Below are 21,682 nucleotides of genomic sequence, written 5' to 3'. Positions count from 1 at the left end.
ACCAGGGATCGGAGTGCTGGCAAAGGAGCCCGGCACTCAAGTGAAGTACCGGGCACACAGAGTGCAGCCGGCACTCCGCCAGGGGGGAGGGGGGGCTATAGAGGAGGCCGGGGATGGCAACGGGGGCAGGTGCTGACAGGCGGCCAGCAACAAAAATGGCCACCCGGCACCTCGCCTTTAATTAGCGTTGCCCCGGCCGCAGGTAGGCCCCCCTGACCCCATCAGACATAGCGTCCGGCGGTAACTTAGGGGGTGCTACCGAAGATCGCGGCCGGCGCATGAGCGGGGCGCTGCACACGGCGATGATGTCATCGCCAGGGCTCAGCACCGCGGGGCACTAACAGTTACCGCAACCACTAACCTCCCGCTGAATTTCGCGGGAGGCGTTGGTGGCACCGCACCCGGGTGCTAGTTGCTTTGCACCCCGTTAGCACCCTCTAACAGGAGGCGCAAAGCAACTGAATTTTTCCCCCTAAAAATTAGGAGCATGAGTAGACCATACGGGCCCTCGAGCCTGCTCCGCCATCCAATAAGATCATGGCTGATCTTTGACCTCAACTCCACTTTCCTGCCTGATCCCCATATCCCTTGATTCCCCTAGAGTCCAAAAATCTATCTAGCTCAGCCTTGAATATGCTCAACAACTCAACATCTACAGCCCTGTTGGGTAGAGAATTCCAAAGATTCACAACCCTCTGAGTGAAGAAGTTTCTTCTCATCTCAGTCCTAATAGGCCAACCCCTTATCCTGAGACTATGCCCCCTAGTTGTAGACTCTCCAGCCTGGGGAAACAACCTCTCAGCATCTACCCTGTTAATCCCCTCAAAATCTTATGGGGGAAAAATTGAGTCGTGCCCCCTTTGGTGCGCTAACTTCACCGGGGCGCTATCCCGAAAAAATTAGCGCCCCCGCAGCCGAAATTCATCGGTAGCGCCCCAAGAGGGAAGATGGCGCTACTGGAAGCGCCCCGCCTCCCTCTTGGGGCGTTGTGAGGGAATGTCACGCCCCGGCACTGCAGGCCTTCCTCCTCTTCTTAAAGGGGAGGGGCCTAGTGCAGCGTGACCTGGGGCCCAGCTGGGCCACCAGGGATCGGAGTGCTGGCAAAAGAGCCCAGCACTCAAGAGAAGTGCGGGGCTCACGGAGCGCAGCTGGCACTCCATGGGTGGGCTGCAGAGGAGACCGGGGACAGCAACGGGGGCAGGTGCTAGCAGGCGGCCAGCAACAAAAATGGCTGCCCGGCACCTCACCTTTAATTAGTGCCGCCCTGGCCGCAGGTAGGCCCGCCTGACCCCATCGGACATAGCGTCCGGTGGTAAGTCAGGGGGCGCTACCGAAGATCATGGTTGGGGTGTGAGTGAGGCACTGCGCACGGCGATGACGTCATCGCCGGCAGCGCAGCGCTGCAGGACCCTAACGGTTACCGCTGCCGCTATCCTCCTGCTGAATTTCGTGGGAGGCGTTGGCAGCACTGTGCCCGGGCGCTAGTTGCTTTGCGCCTCTTAGGGTGCTAACAGGAGGCGCAAAGCAACCAAATTTTTCCCCCCATATCTTTCAATGAGATAATGAAGCAACATAAAAGTAAAGGCCCTTAACATGTATTGGCAAGCAAACTAAAACTATAATTCTCCCTTCTAACAAGGTTTTGGCTCACCTTTACAGTGTTAACTTTCTTAGGTTGGTTTTGCAGGGCAGTGTTACAATTACAGTTCATTATTAATTTAAATAGTCATGGGCAGGATGCTTCATTATGTTGCCTTGTTTTGTTGCTATCCAGATGTGTTGTTACTCTGCAGTTGCCTGTTAACCTACTCAGCTGATTCGCAGTTGATTTTCCTGAATGAACATGCTGCATCGTGTAATTTATTAATACACTACCATTTTAAATGCTTACTTCAGTTTTTTCCCATTGTTATTTAAATATTGAACCGGAAATCAATACTCTTCAAATCATACTTAGTGAATTAAAATAATGTGAATTACTGCACTGGAGAAAATATAGAACAGGCATGGAAATTTTAGTCATATTCAGAGAACACGACAGCAGGCACTTAAGGCAGCAAACTTATATTCCCCCAATGGCACAGTGGGGCCAATTTTGGAATCCTATCACAGCAGCATATCAAATGATGCCTTAGGAGTACACTGGGATAATGGGCAAGAAATCTGGCCAAAGCAACTCTTAAAGGTTTGCTGAGTGCTCTTAAACCCTCTTGCTACTGAGGAGGGAACACTGGGTAAAAGGGTAAACAGTAATATTCAAAGATGCAGTTTTAGAGGCTCTGCTGCAAGAGACCCTTCACAAAAGGATGCTCGTTATTGGTGGAGAACATCCTCCTAGCACAAGTATTACAAGGACAGTCTAGATGGAGGTTGCTGAAAGGATAATTTCAGTGTTACATGCACACCAATCATAGAAGTGGTATCCTTACAATGCCAACATCACTTCACTGTCCTCTTCAGAGGAATCTTGTACAGCACTCTGGTAACTGTTCAACTACTTTCCCAATGTGCAGGCATGGCCATGTTTCTGCAGGACACTTTGTATTGCTATCATATGAATGAACTGACACTATCATACAAATTTCTTGCTGGGAGCACCAGGCATGCTGCCTACACACGCTACCTGCTTGTTATGTATTCATGGACTCACATAAGGCAGCTGTTGCACTTGTATTGGTTGATACTGATCTTCTTTCATCTTCCTCTCTTTTGTATCTTCTTGAAGGAGAAGGCAGCACATAATAAATAGAGGTTAATGACTGCTCTGGATGAAGACCCTCACAACACCAAACATCATTCGCTCAAGTAATAAGGAGAGACAGGGATTGAACGTTAAGAATGACAGGGACTAGAGAACAGCAGAGAAAATAGAGAAAGGAAGGGAGAACATCTTACAAAAAACACAAAATGAGAGATAGAAATAGATATCCATGGGAAAATTTACAAATCCTATGTACCCAGAAGGGAATCATGCTCAAAGGGCGTATGTGGTGGAGAATCAGTGTTGCAGAGCTGAAGCTCTATCTTTGACCCATGATCGTTATGAGTGTTAAGCCTTTTGCTTACAATGCCCCATCCGGTCTGGCACCTGTTTCAGGCCTTCCCCTGTAAATGGATAGAAAAGGGGTATATTGGAATGAAGAAGATGTGTGACATTCAAGTGCACTGTGCAGATTCTACCTCATGTGAGTCTGCATTTGCAGCATGTGGGTAGCTTGTGCTGCCAGTTTTCCTGTTTTCTGCTTTGGAAGTACTGTTTTCATTCTGTTTCTATCTCACTTTGTTACCAGCTCCCTCTGTAGTGTGCTGTCCCTTCATTAATTAAATGAAAGCTCCATTTTCTGAATCAATGCTGACTGTCCTATTACAAGTTTTACTTCTCCAAACATTCACCAACTAGATCTTTAAAAGTCATTTCAATTTCCAGGCATTTCTCTTGACCCATTTAAATAATGGTACAAGACATTAGACAATTTCCAAATCACAAAATCTTTCTTCTTGTTTATTACCAGTTATCGGAGAACTTCAACGCCATTTAGAATATCACTGTAGGACATCAAAACACTGAAGTGCTATAGCCATAGCTCTGACCCAATGTCACAAGACTCTACAAAGAGTCATAATTTCAACACAGTGAAGATGGAGAGAGGAGGAAGAGTATGTAGGATGTAATATTTGCAAATTAGAAGGAATAAGAGAGAAAAACATAGTGACCACAGAATTATAAATAAATTAGAGAGAAAGAGAAGAAAGACTGTAACAGAGAAAGGGATTCAGACTCGAAATGAGAGACGGATTGCTTATCAGATGACAAGCTTTTTTTAATCCTGTCAAGAAATGGAAGAAAAATGTTAGAAGACTCTCCCCAGATATAGAAATGTTCTAGTCTTGGACAGACTTAGGGCTTGAATGTCCAAGCCCCGTGGAGACGGGTTTGGAGGCGGGAAGTGGTGGGAAAATTGCAGAATCGGGGGGCATGAACCCATCCTGCCCCCAACCCGCCTCTGTGTCAATGTCCCAGGGGGCGGGTATCCAACCTGGGCTGGGAGCCGCCTCCCCGAGGCAGGAAGGGGATTAGTGCCAATTAACTGCCTGTTAACAGGTAGTTAACAGGCAGTTTTTTTGCCTAATCCCTATTTTTAGCCCTGAAGTGTGGGCTTCCCGACGGCTCCGAACCACGCCAAGTTAGCAAGGCGGACCGTCGGTCTGAAGGTGTTGGAGGGGTCGAGATGTCCGTTGTGCAGGTGAGTGATGGGTGCATATGTGCAGAGGTAAGTGTGTGAGGTAAGTGTAAAGTGTTTTAATAAGTTTTACTTTCCTTTACTTTCTCCTGCAGGCTTCCTTCCTTCAGTTCTCGGGAGCCCCTCAGTTCACCGGCACAGAAAGCAGAATGGCCGCTGAACTGTCAAAAGCTGCAGTCTCTGCTTTCTGGTCAGGAGAGATCTCTAACTGAGCCTGAGTAGAAGGACTCAAGTTAGAAGACAGATTGTCAGTGCTTGACAGCTTCACAGAGCTGTCAAATGCTGATTTTTCATCTGTCAAAAGCTCTTGACAGATGCAATGTCAATCACTGACGTCACCAGTAACCAGGTGTCCCTTAATTGGCCTGCTGAGCCCACTGGGCGCTGGGCGGGCTTAACAAGGTCAATCAAGGGAAAATAGCGTGGGTTGGCCACAAGTCGATGGAGGCGGGACTACAACCCAAAAAGTGGGAGTCCCGCCTCCATCACGTCCCCATTGACAAAATCCAGCCCTTAGACTTTATGGAGAGTTAAGAGTTGTTGAAGGAAAAAGGAATGTTTGGCATGAAAGACAAAATTAAGCCAGTTGGAAGCAGCTATAGTAGTAAAGGTGTGAGAATTCCATTTGAGATCAGAATAGTTAATGAGGCCAAGAATGTCAATAGATGAAGGACTAGTGGGGAATCCATCAAATGTAAGAGGTGGTAGCTCTTGGTTAAGCTTGCCACAGATTTGAAGAAATCGTGGCCTTGAAATTATTCAGTGCTTAACGTGTTCACATGCAATACCTCAGCACAATATTTTAATAGAGGCACTAACCTGGTGTTTAATAAAAGGGGACAGATTTTGCTATTTTGCATAAATAATTACCTGGTAGAGCAAATGGAAGAAAATTGGAGGATTGTATGCCTATAATGGAGCCTGCCGGTTTTCTGTCCATTCAAATTAATGGACAAAAAAATCAGGCGAGTTCCATTACAGGCTGGCTTTCCTTCCCATATGATATTCATTGTGTGCTCTATTAGGTGATTATTTATGCCAAATCACTAAATGGGATAATTTGCCCCATTATTATCCCATTAAAGAGCATGGAGGAGATCATAAGAACATAAGAACATAAGAAATAGGAGTAGGAGTAGGCCATTCAGCCCCTCGAGCCCGCCCCACCATTCAATAAGATCATGGCTGATCTAATCTTGGCCTCAACGCCATTTTCCCACCCACTCCCCATAACCCTTGACTTCCATGTAGCTCAAATATGTCTATTTCCGCCTTGAATATATTCAATGACTCCGCCTCCACAGCTCTCTGGGGTAGAGAATTCCAAAGATTCATGACCCTCTGAGAGAAGAAATTCCTCCTCATCTTCGTTTTAAATGGGCGACCCCTTATCGTGAAACTGTGCCCCCTAGTTCTAGATTCCCCCATGAGGGGAAACATCCTCCCCGCATCTACTCTGTCAAGCCCCCTCAGAATCTTATGTTTCAATAAGATCACCTCTCATTCTTCTAAACTCCAATGAGTATAGGCCCAACCTGCTCAACCTTTCTTCATAAGACAACCCCTTCATCTCAGGAATTAACCTAGTGAACCTTCTCTGAACTGCCTCCAATGCAAGTATATCACTCCTTAAATAAGGAGACCAAAACTGTACGCAATACTCCAGGTGTGGTCTCACCAGCACCCTGTACAGTTGTAGCAAGACTTCCCTCCTTTTATACTCCATCTCCCTTGCAATAAAGGCCAACATTCCATGTGCCTTCCTCATTACTTGCTGTACCTGCATGCTAACTTTTTGTGTTTCATGTACGGGGACCCCCAGATCCCTCTGTACCACAGCATTATGTAGTCACTCTCCATTTAAATAATAATTTGCTTTTTTATTTTCCCTACCTAAGTGGATAACCTCACATTTTCCCACATTATACTCCATCTGCCAAATTTTTGCCCACTCACTTAACCTATCGATATCCCTTTGCAGACTCTTTGGGCTGGATTTTACCAGTCCCGAGGAGGCGGGTTTGGAGGCGGGACTGCTGGGAAAGTCAAAAGAATGGGAGCAGGTCCCAAACCAACTCCCAAACCCACCACCAACCAATCTTCCTGGGAGTCGGGTCCCTGATTTGCGCAGGGACCCAACTCCTAGCGGCGGGAAGAGGATTATAGCCACTTAACTGCCTGTTAACAGGTAGTTAACAGGCAGTTAAGAGGCTTTTTCCAATTTTTAGACTTCTGCTGTGGGCTTCCTGACATCGGGGAACGCACCAGGGTAAGTCAGGTGTGCTGTGGGTCTGTTGTTATGTTGGTGTATAGATGACAGCTGCAGAAGTGGTGTGAAGGAATCAATGGGACACTGGTGAGTATCACAGGTAAGGAAATGTTGGGAAAGTCATTTTTAATGTGTTTAGATTTTTCTGTAGGTGACAAGCTCTGAAGTGTTTGTGTGGCCTCACCTCAATTTGAGAAGTGGCAGATCGCTTCTGTACCTTCGCCTGCAGCTGCCATCTGTTTCATCCTAAGGAGAGAGTCACTGGAAAGCCTGGGTTCAAGGGCTCACCTGTGTACAGTGATTGTCAGTGTTTGACAGCACCTCAATGCTGTCAAACACTGTCAAATCATCTGTCAAAAAATTATGGTTCATGTGCCTTTAAGAGAACTGGGAGATGAAGCGTCATCAACTGACATCATCTGTCACCGGCTTTTCCTTAATTGGCCAGCAAGCCTGCAGGGCGGGCTTAATTAGGCCAATCAGGGGAAAATAGTGTCTGTGTGTCGGACGTCACTGGGGCGGGACTAGAACCCTGAAGGCAGCAGTCCTGACCCCAACGCACCTCAGTGAGTAAAATCCAGCCCTTTGTGTCCTCCTCACAACTTGCTTTCCTACCTATCTATGTATCATCAGCAAATTTGGCTACAGTACACACGGTCCCTTCATCCAAGTCATTAATATAGATTGTAAATACTTGAGTCCCCAGCACTGATCCCTGTGGCACCCCACTAGTTACAGTTTGCCAACTGGAAAATGACCCATTTATCCCAACTCTTTGTTTTCTGTTAGTTAGCCAATCCTCTATCCATGCTAATATATTACCCCCAACCCCGTGAGCTCTTATCTTGTGCAGTAACCTTTTATGTGGCATCTTATCGAATGCCTTCTGGAAATCTAAATACACTACATCTACTGGTTCCCCTTTATCCACCCTACTCGTTACATACTCAAAGAACTCCAGCAAATTTGTCTAACACGATTTCCCTTTCATAAAACCATGTTGACTCTGCTTGATTGTATTATGATTTTCTAATATCCTGCTATTACTTTTCCTTTATATAACTATATCGAGATATAGTTATTCAGGCACTACATTACAAGAGGGCTGGAAGTTGGTGCTCTGAGGGCATGTGATCTGAAGAAAATTAATAAATGAAAAGTAGAATCATTACCAAAAGAATGAATAGGGTTGGTTGGTGAGTGGAAAAGATCACTGATATGAAAAGAGGACAGAGCCCCGGAAAATCCATGAGTTAATGGAAAGAATCAAAGGATGAGCGATCAATTACAGAAAAGATAGTGACTTGAGAGGGAACTAGACAACTGTGAACATAATTTTGATGAGAGGCCATATGATGGTATGTACTCATAAAACATACTTAAAGCAAGAAAACAACCAATGCCAATAACTATAATATCCAGGTAAGTAATATCTGTATCTTTAATACTCCAAAGATTCCGTTCATGCCCACAGACTAATTCGAGGGATTAGTCTAGTGCAGTAACAGGTCCTGAAATGTAACTGCCCTGATCTTCCTGTTGATAGTTCCAGAGTATGCTATAAATGGGAAAGGCATGTTCAATTCACTTCTTTGTATTCAATAAATATTTTGTATGTAGGATAACATAAAAAAACAAACTCCCTATGTTTTTTTTAAATAAATAAGTTTAAAAATACAGCACATTTTCTCATAGACAATCAAACTGTAGGCAATACCTCTACCCCGCATAATATGCATTCACCCTTAAACGCACAGCTAGTTCCTAAAATACTTGGATTTCATGTTGAGATAAGTGTCAATATAAACGTCCAGCGACAGGAGATTAAACAGCTTATAATGTATAAAAGAACTTGTATAGCTATATTTGAGACTCAGAACCTGGTTACAGTTTTTTTTATAACAGTCTATGGGGTTGATTTTAAGTCCTGGGCGAAAACACGGCCTAGCGAGCGACTGGCCTATCTAGGATTAGCAGTGGGGAGGCAGCTGATTTTAACAGTCAGGCCTCATTAGCATGTCACTGGCCGACTTCCTGACCAACATGGCCTAGAAGTCAGCGGGAAATGGTTGCCCAGCCGCTAAAATCAGGCAACAGGAGACTGGTGCCAGGGACAAGAGGGATTGGTCCCCAGATCTAAGGTAAGTGATGAGGACGGGTTCCAACAAGGATCGTGGCCAAGGAAGGGGAGTGCAGCTCGAGGCAGGAGAGGCATAAGGTTTCCTTGTGGGTCCCAGTGGAGAACGCCTGTACCTCGTGCTCTTCCTGGCCCAAAAGGAAACTTTTTTTTTTTTTTAACTCTTACCTTTCTGGGCCTTTTCTGGCCCTGGATTCACTTCCTGACAGCTTTGGCCTGACAAGGGAGCCACTGCTGCCCACCCACTAAGGCCTCACGTTAATATTGCAGTCGGGCCTCAATGTTGACATCGGAATCCAATCTGCATAAAGACACCACGGCTTTGGACAGGGGTCCTTGCCATCTGCAATTTAAAATTGCAAATGGCCAGATCAAAGCAGAAATCCAGTGAGTAATTCCCTTACTCCATTATAACTGCGCCCCCCTCGGCCTGGTTTCCAATGAGTGGGAAGTGTTAAAATTCTCCTCTATGTGTCAGCACGCTTGAGCAACTATTAGTTGACATATGTAGTACCAATTCCATCTTTGGTCTGTTACTATAATAGCTTTTCTTGTCAGCTAGTCCAAATCTACAAAACACTGGGTATTGTTTACAGCAACAGGCACTCTGCCTCTACTTTCATGCCAAATCCCAAATTAAGCTTCGATTTGGTATGATTTTGATGCCTCATACAGCTTGCCAAGTGTCACAAGTATTTCTGTGCTTCAAACCCCTCTTGTGCTTTTTGGCTGTAATGTACATATTAGGAATTTTTTAGTCTGCAGTAAATAGTTCTATGTTGTCAAAGTTGACCTTATTTTTACTGTAGTATCTCAGTGAACTCAATCTTTAAAAAACTAAGAACAATGTTAGAAGAAAGAAAGAAGAAACCTGAATAACACGATGCAACAGTTCTATTTTTAGATTAGAACCACAGTATGAAGCACTTGAAAAGCTGGAACTTTGCATTTTTCATCCACATTAAAGATTTTTTGTGATTCCGAGATTGAATTTATAAACACAATGAGATACAGAAAGGATACATTGAATATAAAAAAATAACTTAGTTGTATCACAACTGAAAGACTGTCATGTCACTGACACCATCCCTCTCCCTAGCATCTGTCTGAGGCTGAACCAGACTGTTCGCAACCTTGGTGTTATTATTGACCCTGAAATGAGCTTCCAACCGCATATCCGTGGCATAACTAAGACCGCCTATTTCCACCTCCGTAACATCGCCCGTCTCCGCCCCTGCCTCAGCACATCTGCTGCTGAAACTCTCATCCATGCCTTTGTTACCTCGAGGCTTGACTATTCCAACGCACTCCTGGCTGGCCTCCCACATTCTACCCTACGTAAACTTGAGGTCATCCAAAACTCAGCTGCCCGTGTCCTAACTCACACCAAATCCCGTTCGCCCATCACCCCTGTACTCGCTAACCTACATTGGCTCCTGGTTAAGCAACACCTTGATTTCAAAATTCTCATCCTTGTTTTCAAATCCCTGCATGGCCTTGGCCCTCACTATCTCTGTAATCTCCTCCAGCCCTACAACAACAACAAGAACTTGTATTTATATAGCACCTTTAACATAGTAAAATGTCCCAAGGCACTGCACAGGTGTATTTTAAGACAAAAAAATTGACACTGATCCACATAAGGATAAATTAGGGCAGATGACCAAAAGCTTGGTCAAAGAGGTAGGTTTTAAGGAGCATCTTAAAGGAGGAAAGAGAAGTAACGAGGCAGACAAGTTTAGGCAGGGAATTCCAGAACTTAGGGCCTAGGCAAGAGAAGGCACAACCCCCCCAAGATATCTGCACTCCTCAAATTCTGGCCTCTTGAACATCCCTGATTATAATTGCTCAACCATCGGTGACCGTGCCGTCAGCTGCCTAGACCCTAAGCTCTGGAATTCCCTCCTTAAACCTCTCCGTCTCTCTTTCCTCCTTTAAGATGCTCCTTAAAACCTACCTCTTTGACCAAGCTTTTGGTCATCTGCCCTCATTTTTTATGTGGCTCAGTGTCAATTTTTTGTCTTATAACACTCCTGTGAAGCGTCTTGGGACGTATTTTTTTTTTTTTAATTCATTGATGGGATGTGGGCGTTGCTGGCTAGGCCTGCATTTAGTGCCCATCCCTAATTGCCCTTGAGAAGATGGTGGTGAGCCGCCTTCTTGAACCGCTGCAGTCCATATGGTGTAGGTACACCCACAATGCTGTTAGGAAGGGAGTTCCAGGATTTTGGCCCAGCGACAGTGAAGGAACGGCGATACAGGTCCAAGTCAGGATGGTGTGTGGCTTGGAGGGGAACTTGTAGGTGGTGATGTTCCCATGCGTCTGCTGCCCTTGTCCTTCTAAGTGGTAGAGGTCGCGGGTTTGGAAGATGCTGTTGGAGGAGCTTTGGCGAGTTGCTGCAGTGCATCTTGTAGATGGTACACACTGCAGCCACAGTGCGCCGGTGGTGGAGGGAGTGAATGTTGAAGGTGGTGGATGGAGTGCCAATCAAGCGGGCTGCTTTATCCTGAATGGTGTCGAGCTTCTTGAGTGTTGTTGGAGCTGCACTCATCCAGGCAAGTGGAGAGTATTCCATCACACTCCTGACTTGTGCCTTGTAGATGGTGGGAAGGCTTTGGGGAATCAGGAGGTGAGACACTCACCGCAGAATTCCCAGCACGTTAAAGGTGCTATATAAATACAAGTTGTTGTTGTTGTTGTCACAAAACAAGAAGGTAACAGTAACCTAGAGGTTAAAGGCTAGAGATTACTGTCAACGTAAAGCCTTTGTGGCAGTGTCAGATATATTATAGTGAGCAACAATGACTACACTTCAAAAGTATTTAATTGGCTGTAAAGCACAATGGGATGTCCGGAGGTCGTGAAAGGCGCTATATAAATGCAAATCTTGTTTATTTGCTTCAGTTAGGAGTGTGATACAATGCTTGCTTAGCACATATTTCCTGAGGCCAACCAAATTACTGCAATAAAATTTTTACTTTGAGCGCTAATACACTCAATTCATGTGGTACAGCAATTAATGCGTCAGATTAAGCATTTAAGAGGGAAGGGCCCTACATTGCAGCAGCAATGCATTTCTGGTCTGATGCATTAATCTCTCTCAGAAGAAACAGGTTTTATCGACGAAGCTGAAATTGGATAATGCCCGAAAACGGGCACGGGGATCGCGGTACATAATTAACCCAAGCCCGTTCATTGCGTTGCAGGCAGTATGGTAGATTTGTGCTGCCTGCTGATTTCCATGATTGTTCCGTGCACTGTTCATTGGCTGCAGCATCAGCAGGAAGCCTGATATTGCGAGTGGCTAGCCCTACCTAAAGGCAGCCTGAACCTTTTAAAGGGGAGATGCATTGTGGCTGCTGGAAGTGGTATCAGGAAGTGAATTGATTTTGAAATATTTTGTCAAGGTGGCTGAACCTGCGAGAGAGTGGCACAAAGGTTTTCTGATGATGAACTGGAGGCCTTGGTGCAGGAGGTGGAGAAAAGGAAAGACATCCTGTATCCGCGGGGTGGCAGAGGCAATGGGAGGAAGTAATGGCGGAGATCAGTGCCTGGAGTATAGCTCCAAGAATATGGATGCAGTGCAGGAAGAAGTTTCGTGATCTGAAAGTTGTCAAGGTGAGTGAGTTTAATCTTCAAATGGCATATCCTACCAACTGCATCACTAACCTCAATTCACTACACCCCCATCACCAACCTACCAACAATCTCTATCAATCAGTACTCAACCCTTCATATGCTTTATCTCACCCTCACATACTTAGTACTGTTGCAAGCAGCACACCCACAACTCACAGCTCACACACACTGGCAACTATTCAACCTTGACAGCCACAGGCAATACTGTCCTTGCCCTGCTTTGAGGCTGCAGTTGTGGCTGCAGCGGTTGACGGATTACAGTCACAAACTCTTTTGTGAACCAAAGGCACCTCCTGCATTGGTCGTTGCTGAAGTTAAGATAAGAGAATTCCTCTCTGAAGACCCTCTGGGGATATGGCCTCCTGCTGAGTTCCCTGCTCTCCTTACTCCCTCTTCTAGCAGCTTGTCCTGCCCTGTGTGGCCTCTCTTCATTCTCCTAGTCATGTTCAATTCCCAGAGGAAACCCTACCAGATCACTCATATCTGGAAGCACAATATTTTAAATGACACAAAGAGGACTACAAGACCAGCCAGACCACTCCCTGTAGAGTACTTAAAAACTTTAGTATTGGAAAAAATATAGGAAACCCCCAAAAACTTGTACAATTGCACCAGCAGCCAGAAAAAATAATCCAACAACTAACTTGTAAGTACTTCATGATACCTTTAAATAGAATTGATGGCAGGGTCCTTCATGCCTTTTAGCATCGTGTTCAGCTGTGCGCGGTTAAGACAGGGCGTTGGCTGGAGTGTGGAGTTCCAAAATGGCAGAGGTGGCTTCAAATCACCGTTGCACACTGATTTGCGTCGGCATCGCGCTGCTCTGCATGCTGTCAGTGGTTGTTGGGCGCGCACGCACAAACCCCTTTACCAAGATGGTGTCCTGTGCACTTCCTGTCAGAAGTGTGCATTTTGAAACCTTAGGTGGCCGCGTAGCCCAATACTTACCAGAGACTTTTACTCTCTCCAAATTCCAAACTTTACGTGCACTCCAGTTAAGACCACTCTGTGCAGACCAGGGCCTAGAAATTCAGTTACGTTCGCCAGCCGTTAGCGCCATAGGAGGAGTAGATTTCGAGCGCTAGGCACTTAGCGCCTGGGCGCAGAACGATCTGCGCCTACGCCCAACTTCAGTAGACATTTAGCGCCGGCGCAAAGTGTTTGCGCGCGCTCAGCTGCGCGCGCAACTTATGACGTCATTTCGTCGTGCAACGCCCTTTGTGCGCCCCAAACCGGAACTTCAGTCGCGCCCGCCCAATGTGGGTGTGGCGCTGTTAAGAACTGTGAAGTGGAACGCAGCAGAGGCCCTGCGGGCCTCGGGGAGCGCTAATTAAAGGGCACTTAGATTGAACTATAAAGGCCAGCCATTTTGCTCCAATGACTTTAGTGCAATGGATTTCTGGACAGAGACCAAGGAAGAGACCTTACTGATTTGGGCCAACATAGGAGAGGCATTTTTGGCTTCTGGCCAGAGCTTGGAAATTTGACTCATTGTGATTTCACTGTTTGCAAGTATATTATGGGGGCTGCATGGGGTTCCAACCCTCAGTTCCAGCATTATGTGCGAAGGGCTCGCAGACGCTGTGTGAGAGGGGCAGCCATGCCTAGACGCAGAGGGGCCATCAGGCGTCGGCAACGTAGGCCTTACCCACTCAGGGAATACCGCCAGCAGGTGTCCTATCTCACCATGACTGCCGCGCAGTGTGTTAAGAGGCTGCGCTTCAGAAGGGAGGTGGTTGCAGAGATCTGCCAGCTGCTTCACAGAGATCTGCGTCCACAGCTGATGTGCCGAACGTCTCTGTCGGTGGAAGTGAAGGTCATGGTGGCTCTGAACTTCTATGCAAGCGGCTCCTTCCAAGCCGCTGCTGGGGACATAGCGAACATATCCCAGTTCGCCGTGCATCGCTGCATCTGGCAGGTCACCGATGCCCTTTTCACAAGGAGACACCAATTCATCTCCTTCCCCATAACCCTAGAGAGGCAGGAGCAGTGTGCAGTCGGATTTGCGAGAACAGCGGGCTTCCCCATGGTGCAGGGCGTCATTGACTGCACGCATGTGGCTTTGCGGGCACCTATCCACAATGCCGAGGATTACCGCAACCGGAAGGGCTACCATTCCCTCAATGTACAGCTGGTGTGTGACCACAGGCAGCGCATCCTAGCTGTCAATGCCCGCTTCCCAGGCAGCAGCCACGATGCATTTATCCTGCGCCAGACTACTGTGGCTGACATGTTCCAGGCACAACCTCCCCCAAGAGGATGGCTTATCGGGGACAAAGGCTATCCTTTGTGTACATGGCTCATGACCCCGCTCCGCGCGCCCAGGACCCCTGCTGAGGAGGCTTACAACGAAAGCCATCAAGCCACAAGGAACATCATAGAGCAAACGATTGGCGCCCTCAAGCAACGGTTCCGCTGCCTGGATTGCTCCGGCGGATCTCTGCAGTATTTGCCGGATAGAGTCTCCCAGTTCGTCGTCGTTTGCTGCATGCTGCACAACCTGGCTATCCGCAGGACTCAGGCACTGCCACCTCACGTTGGACCACCACCTCAGGAGGACAATCAGGAGGACCATGAGGAGGAGGAGGAGGAGGAGGAGGAGTACCAGCCCAGGAGGGAGCCACAAGGTCCAAGGGCCGTCCGTCGGCGGCTTATTCAACGACATTTCTAGGCCCCCTGTCAGGGAATGGCTTGTGGCAATGAAGGCACATGAATGCAGCCGCTCCGCAAGCCCTCAGCCGGTTAACGCAACAAACACTTGAAACATCACACATGGACAAGCTGAATAAAGAAAAAGCTTTATTGAACAAACTCAGGGCCCTTCCCACATGAAACCCAAAAACAGACAACACCCCCAAAAAACACTCAAATACATATCTCACTCCCACAACCTGGGGAGGAATAACAAAACTTGTCCATCCAAATGGCCTTCATCCTCGGCCTTACCAAAAGAACCCCCCCATAGACAACACAAGCACCCCCATATAAAAAAACATTTGCCTTCATCCTCGGCCTTACCAAAAGAACCCCCCCCATAGACAGCACAACCACCCCCATATAAAAAAACATTTGCCAACACACTCTACTTTGTGTGCCGAGAGGGCGAGTCCTTGTCCAGCCTTTTCCGGCCCCTGGCCGACCTGCTGCTCCGCCTCAACCTGGGCCCTGTGGGTGTTGCAAGGCTGGGGGAAGGCTCCTGAGGGGCACATTGCGTGACGGCAGATGCCCTTGGGGGTCGGCCTAGACGAGCTCTGGTCCTCGAGGGGCCGGCTGCTGACTGCTGCAGCTGTGGCTGGGCAGCATCAGTCTCTCCAGCAGCTCGTGGCAGCTTCACTGGGGGAGTGGCAGTGGCGGCTGCAGGAATGGGGGCAAGCTGGCTGATGCCAGGCGCTCGCTGCTCGCCAGAGACATTGGCACTCGGCCGGGCTGGCACTGCAGCAAGCGCAGCAATCTGGTGAAGGCCAGACCGCTGTGCTGCAGCAGCGCGGCGGGAGCCCTGGCGACGCCTGCGTGACACAGCGAGTGTGGCAGCAGTGAGTGCCCGTACTGCCCTGGTCTGTGCCCGCATCAGACCAGCCAGTGACTGCACGGCACCACTGATCAACTGTCCACTCACTGCCTGTGCTGCCCTGAAGTCGTCCCGACTCGCGTCCTGTGCTGCCCTGAATTCGGCCCGACTCGCGTCCTGTGATGCCCCGAATTCGGCCCGACTCGCGTCCTGTGATGCCCCGAATTGTGCCCGACTCGCGTCCTGTGATGCCCCGAATTGTTCCCGAATCGCGTCCTGTGATGCCCCGAATTGTTCCAGACCCCTGGCCTGTGCTGCCGCGAGTTGTTCGAAACCCCTGGCCTGTGAGGCCCCGAAATCGGACACACTATGAGCCAGGGACTCGATGGCCTCAGGCAACCGTGCCACAACCCCCATGAACTCAGTGTGCCGACGATCCGAGTCCGCGGACATTTGATCAAGGAGGCGCACCTCCTGGGCGAGGACCGTCTCTGGACTGGAGGCCGGACTCTCCCTCTGGGGAGAAGGCCGCCGAGCTGCCCGACCCTTCCCGCGTGGCTGCACGCCACTGGGCCCAGGAGCTACACTCCCCTGCAACACTTCCCCCCTCTGGGGAGAAGGCAGCCGTGCTGCCCGACCCTTCCCGCGTGGCTGCACGCCACTGGGCCCAGGAGCTACACTCCCCTGCAACACTTCCCCCCTCTGGGGAGAAGGCAGCCGTGCTGCCCGACCCTTCCTGCGTGGCTGGACGCCACTGGGCACAGGAGCTACACTCCCCTGCAACACTTCCCCCCTCTGGGGAGAAGGCAGCCGTGCTGCCCAACCCTTCCCGCGTGGCTGGACGCCACTGGGCACAGGAGCTACACTCCCCTGCAACACTTCCCCCTGGCTCTCCTCCAGGGAAGACGTGTCCCCTCCATTGCCATCCCCTGGCGCGGATGAGGGTTCCCCCGATGGGCCGCCTTCCTCTTGCTCCTCCTCATCCTCCTCTTCCGAGGGACTGACACTCGCAGCTTCAGGGACCTCCTCCTCACCAGCTGAAAGCAGGAAGGCACAAAAGTAGCTTTAGAGTGAGGACAGGGCGTCAGCGAGGGAGGCATGAGTGGTGGCATTCTGCGCATTGGTCGGACAGTGGCAAAGGATGTAGATCTGAAGCGCAAGGGGAACGAGAGAGGTCCAAAAGGTCATGTTCTTACCATTGGGGCCCAGCACAGGGTCGGCATCTCCAATTGCAATGGGGCCAATCACCCGGGCACCCATGAGTCGACCCACGCGCTCCTCCAGGTCACTGAGCTCCTGGAACTGGGTACGGCCTCCCCCGGTGTCAGTCCGGCTCTTCAGATTCTGGGCCAGCTTGGCCTGCAAGAGAAAGGACGGCTTCTAAGTACAGTGTGGTGCCCTGTTGTTGTGTGCACTGCCTCCCATGGTCGAATAGCTTGGCCAGTGTGGTGCCCTGTTGTTGTGTGCACTGCCTCCCATGGTCGAATAGCTTGGCCAGTGTGGTGCCCTGTTGTTGTGTGCACTGCCTCCCATGGTCGAATAGCTTGGCCAGTGTGTAAAGTGCAGAAAGTGCAAATGATGTTCATGCCAGTGCCATAGCTGCTGGATGAGGGCTGGCCATTAGGGCTTTGAGGTCCCTTTGCCCATAATGTGAGGTGCACATGCAAGGATGAGGAGGACACTGGAAAGGGTACTCACCCTGACAATCCGAGTGAGGTCGTTAAACTTCTTCCGGCATTGGACAACAGTCCGGGGGACATCGCAGGTGGCTGTGACCCTCTGGGCGATTTCCCTCCAGGCTCTCCTGTACACCCTGTTGGGAGGCTTCTTGCCACTGTCCGGGAACAAGATATGGCTTCTCTTCTCCAAAGCCCTAACCAGCACCTTTAAATCATGGCCAGAGAAGCGCTGCGCTCGCTCACGGGCCCTCTCCACCCTTCCTGGCGCTATTTCTCTCCAGCAGCAGTGTTCAGGCCTAGCTGGAGGGCGGCAGGATCCAGGGCGTGGCAGCAGACCAAGTCGACCCTTCCCCCTTTAAGAGCTGGCCGGCGCCAGGGTGTCTGCTGTCAATCAAAACATGACCGCACCGGCGCTGCGCCCGGCCTCGGCGGTATCAGTCTGCACCGCCGGCTTAGCGCCTAAGGATAGCCGTGCATTGCCAGTTTTAGCGCTCGAGCAAACTCCTTGGCCAAAGCTACTGAATTTCAGCGAACTGCCCTCCACTTTCCGGCGGGCGCAAGCTTTAGCGGCCGCCCGACTTTACCGCCCCAAAAGTGGCTATACTGAATTTCTAGGCCCAGGTGTGGTGGTGGATGGTGTGACAGGGAAGGGTGCTGCTGCGGGTAAGAGGCCATCTGTTCCAGTGGTAGCAGCAGGCAATGTGAAGAGAATAGAGCTCTCAGCTGTTTCGTCACATGTCTGCTTTCTGAGTCACCCATCATTTGCTGTGCCCTCACACCTTTATACTCACCTCATTTCCTTTATCCTCCCCTCCCTGTTTTTTTCCCCAACCCTTCCCTTCAGCTCCATTCCCCCTCTCCTTGACCCCAATTGCTTCCCCCGTAACATCACCTTTGTCCCTAATATTTCTATATCCCCCAATATCTTTCTGCCGTTTCTAACATCTGCCCACATCACAAGGTAGGTCTCTTGGGCTCTTGTCCATGCAAAATTCCCATTTCCCGCCTAATATTGCCTTAACCCCTAAAAGCCTCCTTTACCCCCTTCTAACATCCCCTCTGGCCCCTTGTGCTGTTAAATTCCTCCACTAAATTATTCTTTAACAGCACCTTCACTCCCTAACAAGTCCCCGTCCAATTGACCCCCATTACTTCTTCCCCCAACATCACCCTCATGACCTAATACTCACCTCTGTCCCCAACAACCCCCTCTGCTCCTATTAACATGACCCCTAACATGCCTTTTTCATCCCCTAATATCTCTGTCAACTCCTAAGATCCCCTTTTCTCCATTAACATCCTCTTCTTCGATCCCTAACATCTCCCACCCCTACTCTAACATGACTATCCCACATTGCCTCTCCTCTTGAACCCCAGTGCTTCTTCCCCAACATCATTCTTGCTCCCTAAAATCCCCTCTCTCCTCAACATTACCCTCTGCCCTGCCTCCCTTATATTTGCTTGTGCCCTCTAACATGCCACTGTGCCTCCTTGCTCCTAATATCCTCCTGTGCCCCCCAGTATCCTCCAATACCCCACCTCCCTAACTTCTTCATGTGTCCCTTAAATGCTTGATGCTTCTTTGCCCCCAAACATTTCACTGCCCTAAAATTCCTCCTACTCCTTGGCTCCTAACATTCTCCTCCCCCTCACTACCTAATATGACTCCTCAGTCCTAATTCAAGTCTTCCCCCTCCAAGAGGAAAGGTGGCAGGATCCATGGCAATGAGAACTGCAGTGCCGAGGCCCAGACACAAAAGGTCACCATATAGCACAGAGAGTGACCAACCGTCAAGTGGCAGGGAGTAGCCAGGAATGCGCTATAGAAAGGCAGAGAACAGGCAGAAGATGGCCAATGCCAGACAAGAGCAGGTAGAGGTGTGCAAAGTCATTGGGTGGAGGCTGTGGGCTGAGCCAAGAACAGGCCTGAGAGCAACTGAGAGGAATACGTAGGGAGTGAAAAAGCGAGAGATGCTAAACGCCATCAGGCAACAGGGAGCAGGTTGGGAGCTGGGGTGCAGCAGAGAACAGATGGTGGGAGGCCGGCATTGGCTGAGAGCTTGCACAGGGAGGTTGATGGTGGCTGTGGGAGCCCGATGGTAGCAGGAACCACAGTAGCAGTGGCAGTGGAAAGTTAAGGACAAGCTGCAAGTGTACAAAAAAAAATACTTTCTTGGGGGAGAAAAGTTGAAATCAGGAGCAGGCCCAGAAGCCTAAATACAGAAAAATAATAATTTATTTGGAACTTTGACCAGCCAGGACATGGGAGATATAATTATCTTCAACCAGACAAAGGGTTGGGAGATGGAACTGGGAGATAGAGTTTGGAAGTTTGCTCCACAGAACCACTTAATGCCCAGGGAATTCACCTACATTGTGACAGTTGACATTGCAAAATTAAATGGGAAATGTTGGAGCATCAATTTAGAATGGGAAATTTGACAAAAGTGTGACCAAAAATCTTGACAACAGAGGTAAGGTTAGTCAACAGAAAGAAAGAAAGACTTGCATTTATATAGTGCCTTTCACGACCACCAGATGTCCCAAAGCACTTTACAGCCAATGAAGTATTTTTTGTAAATCTGAAATAAAAACAGAAAATGCTGGAAATATTCAGCAGGTCAGGCAGCATCTGTGGAGAGAGAAACAAAGTTAACGTTTCAGGTTGATGACCTTTCGTCAGTACTTTTTGGAAGTGTACTCACTGTTGTAATGTAGGAAATGCAGCAGCCAATTTGCACACAGCAAGGTCCCACAAACAGCAATGTGATAAAGACCAGATAATCTGTTTTGGTGATGTTGATTGAGGGATAAATATGGGCCAGGACACCGAGGATAACTCCCCTGCTCTTCTTCGAAATAGTGCTGTGGGATTTTTACGTCCACCTGAGAGGGCTGACTGGGCCGCGGTTTAACGTCTCATTCAAAAGGCAGCACCCCTGACAGGGCAGCACTCCCTCAGACTGTCAGCTGAGATTTGTTGTGCTCAAGTCGCTGGAGTGGGACTTGAACCCAAAATCTTCTGACTCAGAGGCAAGGGTGCTACCAACTGAGCCACAGCTGACAGTCAAACAGGAAGTGTATGCCCTACATAAGATTTTTAATATAATATAGAGTGGGATATGATTGGCATACTGCTTCTAAATTGCTAGTAGTTTAGCCTATTTAGTTTTCAGAGAATTGCATATGTTCTGTTGGGTTTACTTTTGAACATCTGCACAATGAAGGAATGACAGATTCAGATATATATTGAGTGTGTTTTTTTTTGAAGTGTTACAATCCTTATGTTATATAAAAGCAAAATACTGTGGATGCTGGAAATCTGAAATAAAAACAGAAAATGCTGTAAATACTCAGTAGGTCGGGCAGTATCTGTGGAGAGAGAAACAGAATTAACGTTTCAGGTCGATGACCTTGTGTCAGAACACTATGTTATTTGTTTTACTCCCTTTTTACCCCACTAATAAATGCATCCCCAGTTGAGGGGGTAGTACTAGTATGTAGTTGCATAACCAACTAATGAACTACAGTGGGTATAGAAGATATATCATTATCTGTGACTAACCCTGATAGAGCTACATCAATGCCAGGGGTCTTCCTATACTGTAGTTGCAATGTGGTCATTGCTTTCAGAAGCAGCACCAGCTGTCACGAATGCAGGGTTATGGGATGACACAGAATGTAATGAGTGCTAAACAGTATGAACAGATCATGAAACAAAAGCCAAAAATGTGGGAAATATAAAACAAGCCTGTCAGCATCTGTAAAAAGAAAGACCAGAGTAATGTTTTGGATATAATTCTTCATCAGAACTGAAAGCTGGAAGATAAACAATGACTTAATGGGGGTGGAGATAAAATTAAAGGGCGAGAAAGAAACAACAGATACCCAGATCAGAGTGGGATAGTGGGTTGAAGGGCCTGTCAACTGGTTAATAGAGAAGTAAAGGACTGTTAAATCATATAAAAGATCATCACAGTCAGACAATGAAAATACATTATCACAAAAAAAGAACATGCAAATAGCTAAGACGGAGGATAGGAATGGGAAAGGAGAAGACCCACCTCCCCTTCTCAGGACAATTAGGGATGAGCAATAAATGTTGTCTTGCAGCCCACATCCCGAGAAAAAGTTTTTAAAAACTTATTGGCCCAGAATTTGCTGGAGTGGGGTTGGATTTTTTCCTCGCCCTTCAGCTCGAAAACAAT

Source organism: Somniosus microcephalus, chromosome 1 (genome assembly GCF_052327205.1).
Source record: "Somniosus microcephalus isolate GS21.2 chromosome 1, FLI_Smic_1.0, whole genome shotgun sequence".
NCBI lineage: Eukaryota > Metazoa > Chordata > Chondrichthyes > Squaliformes > Somniosidae > Somniosus > Somniosus microcephalus.
This window is presented reverse-complemented; position numbering follows the sequence as displayed.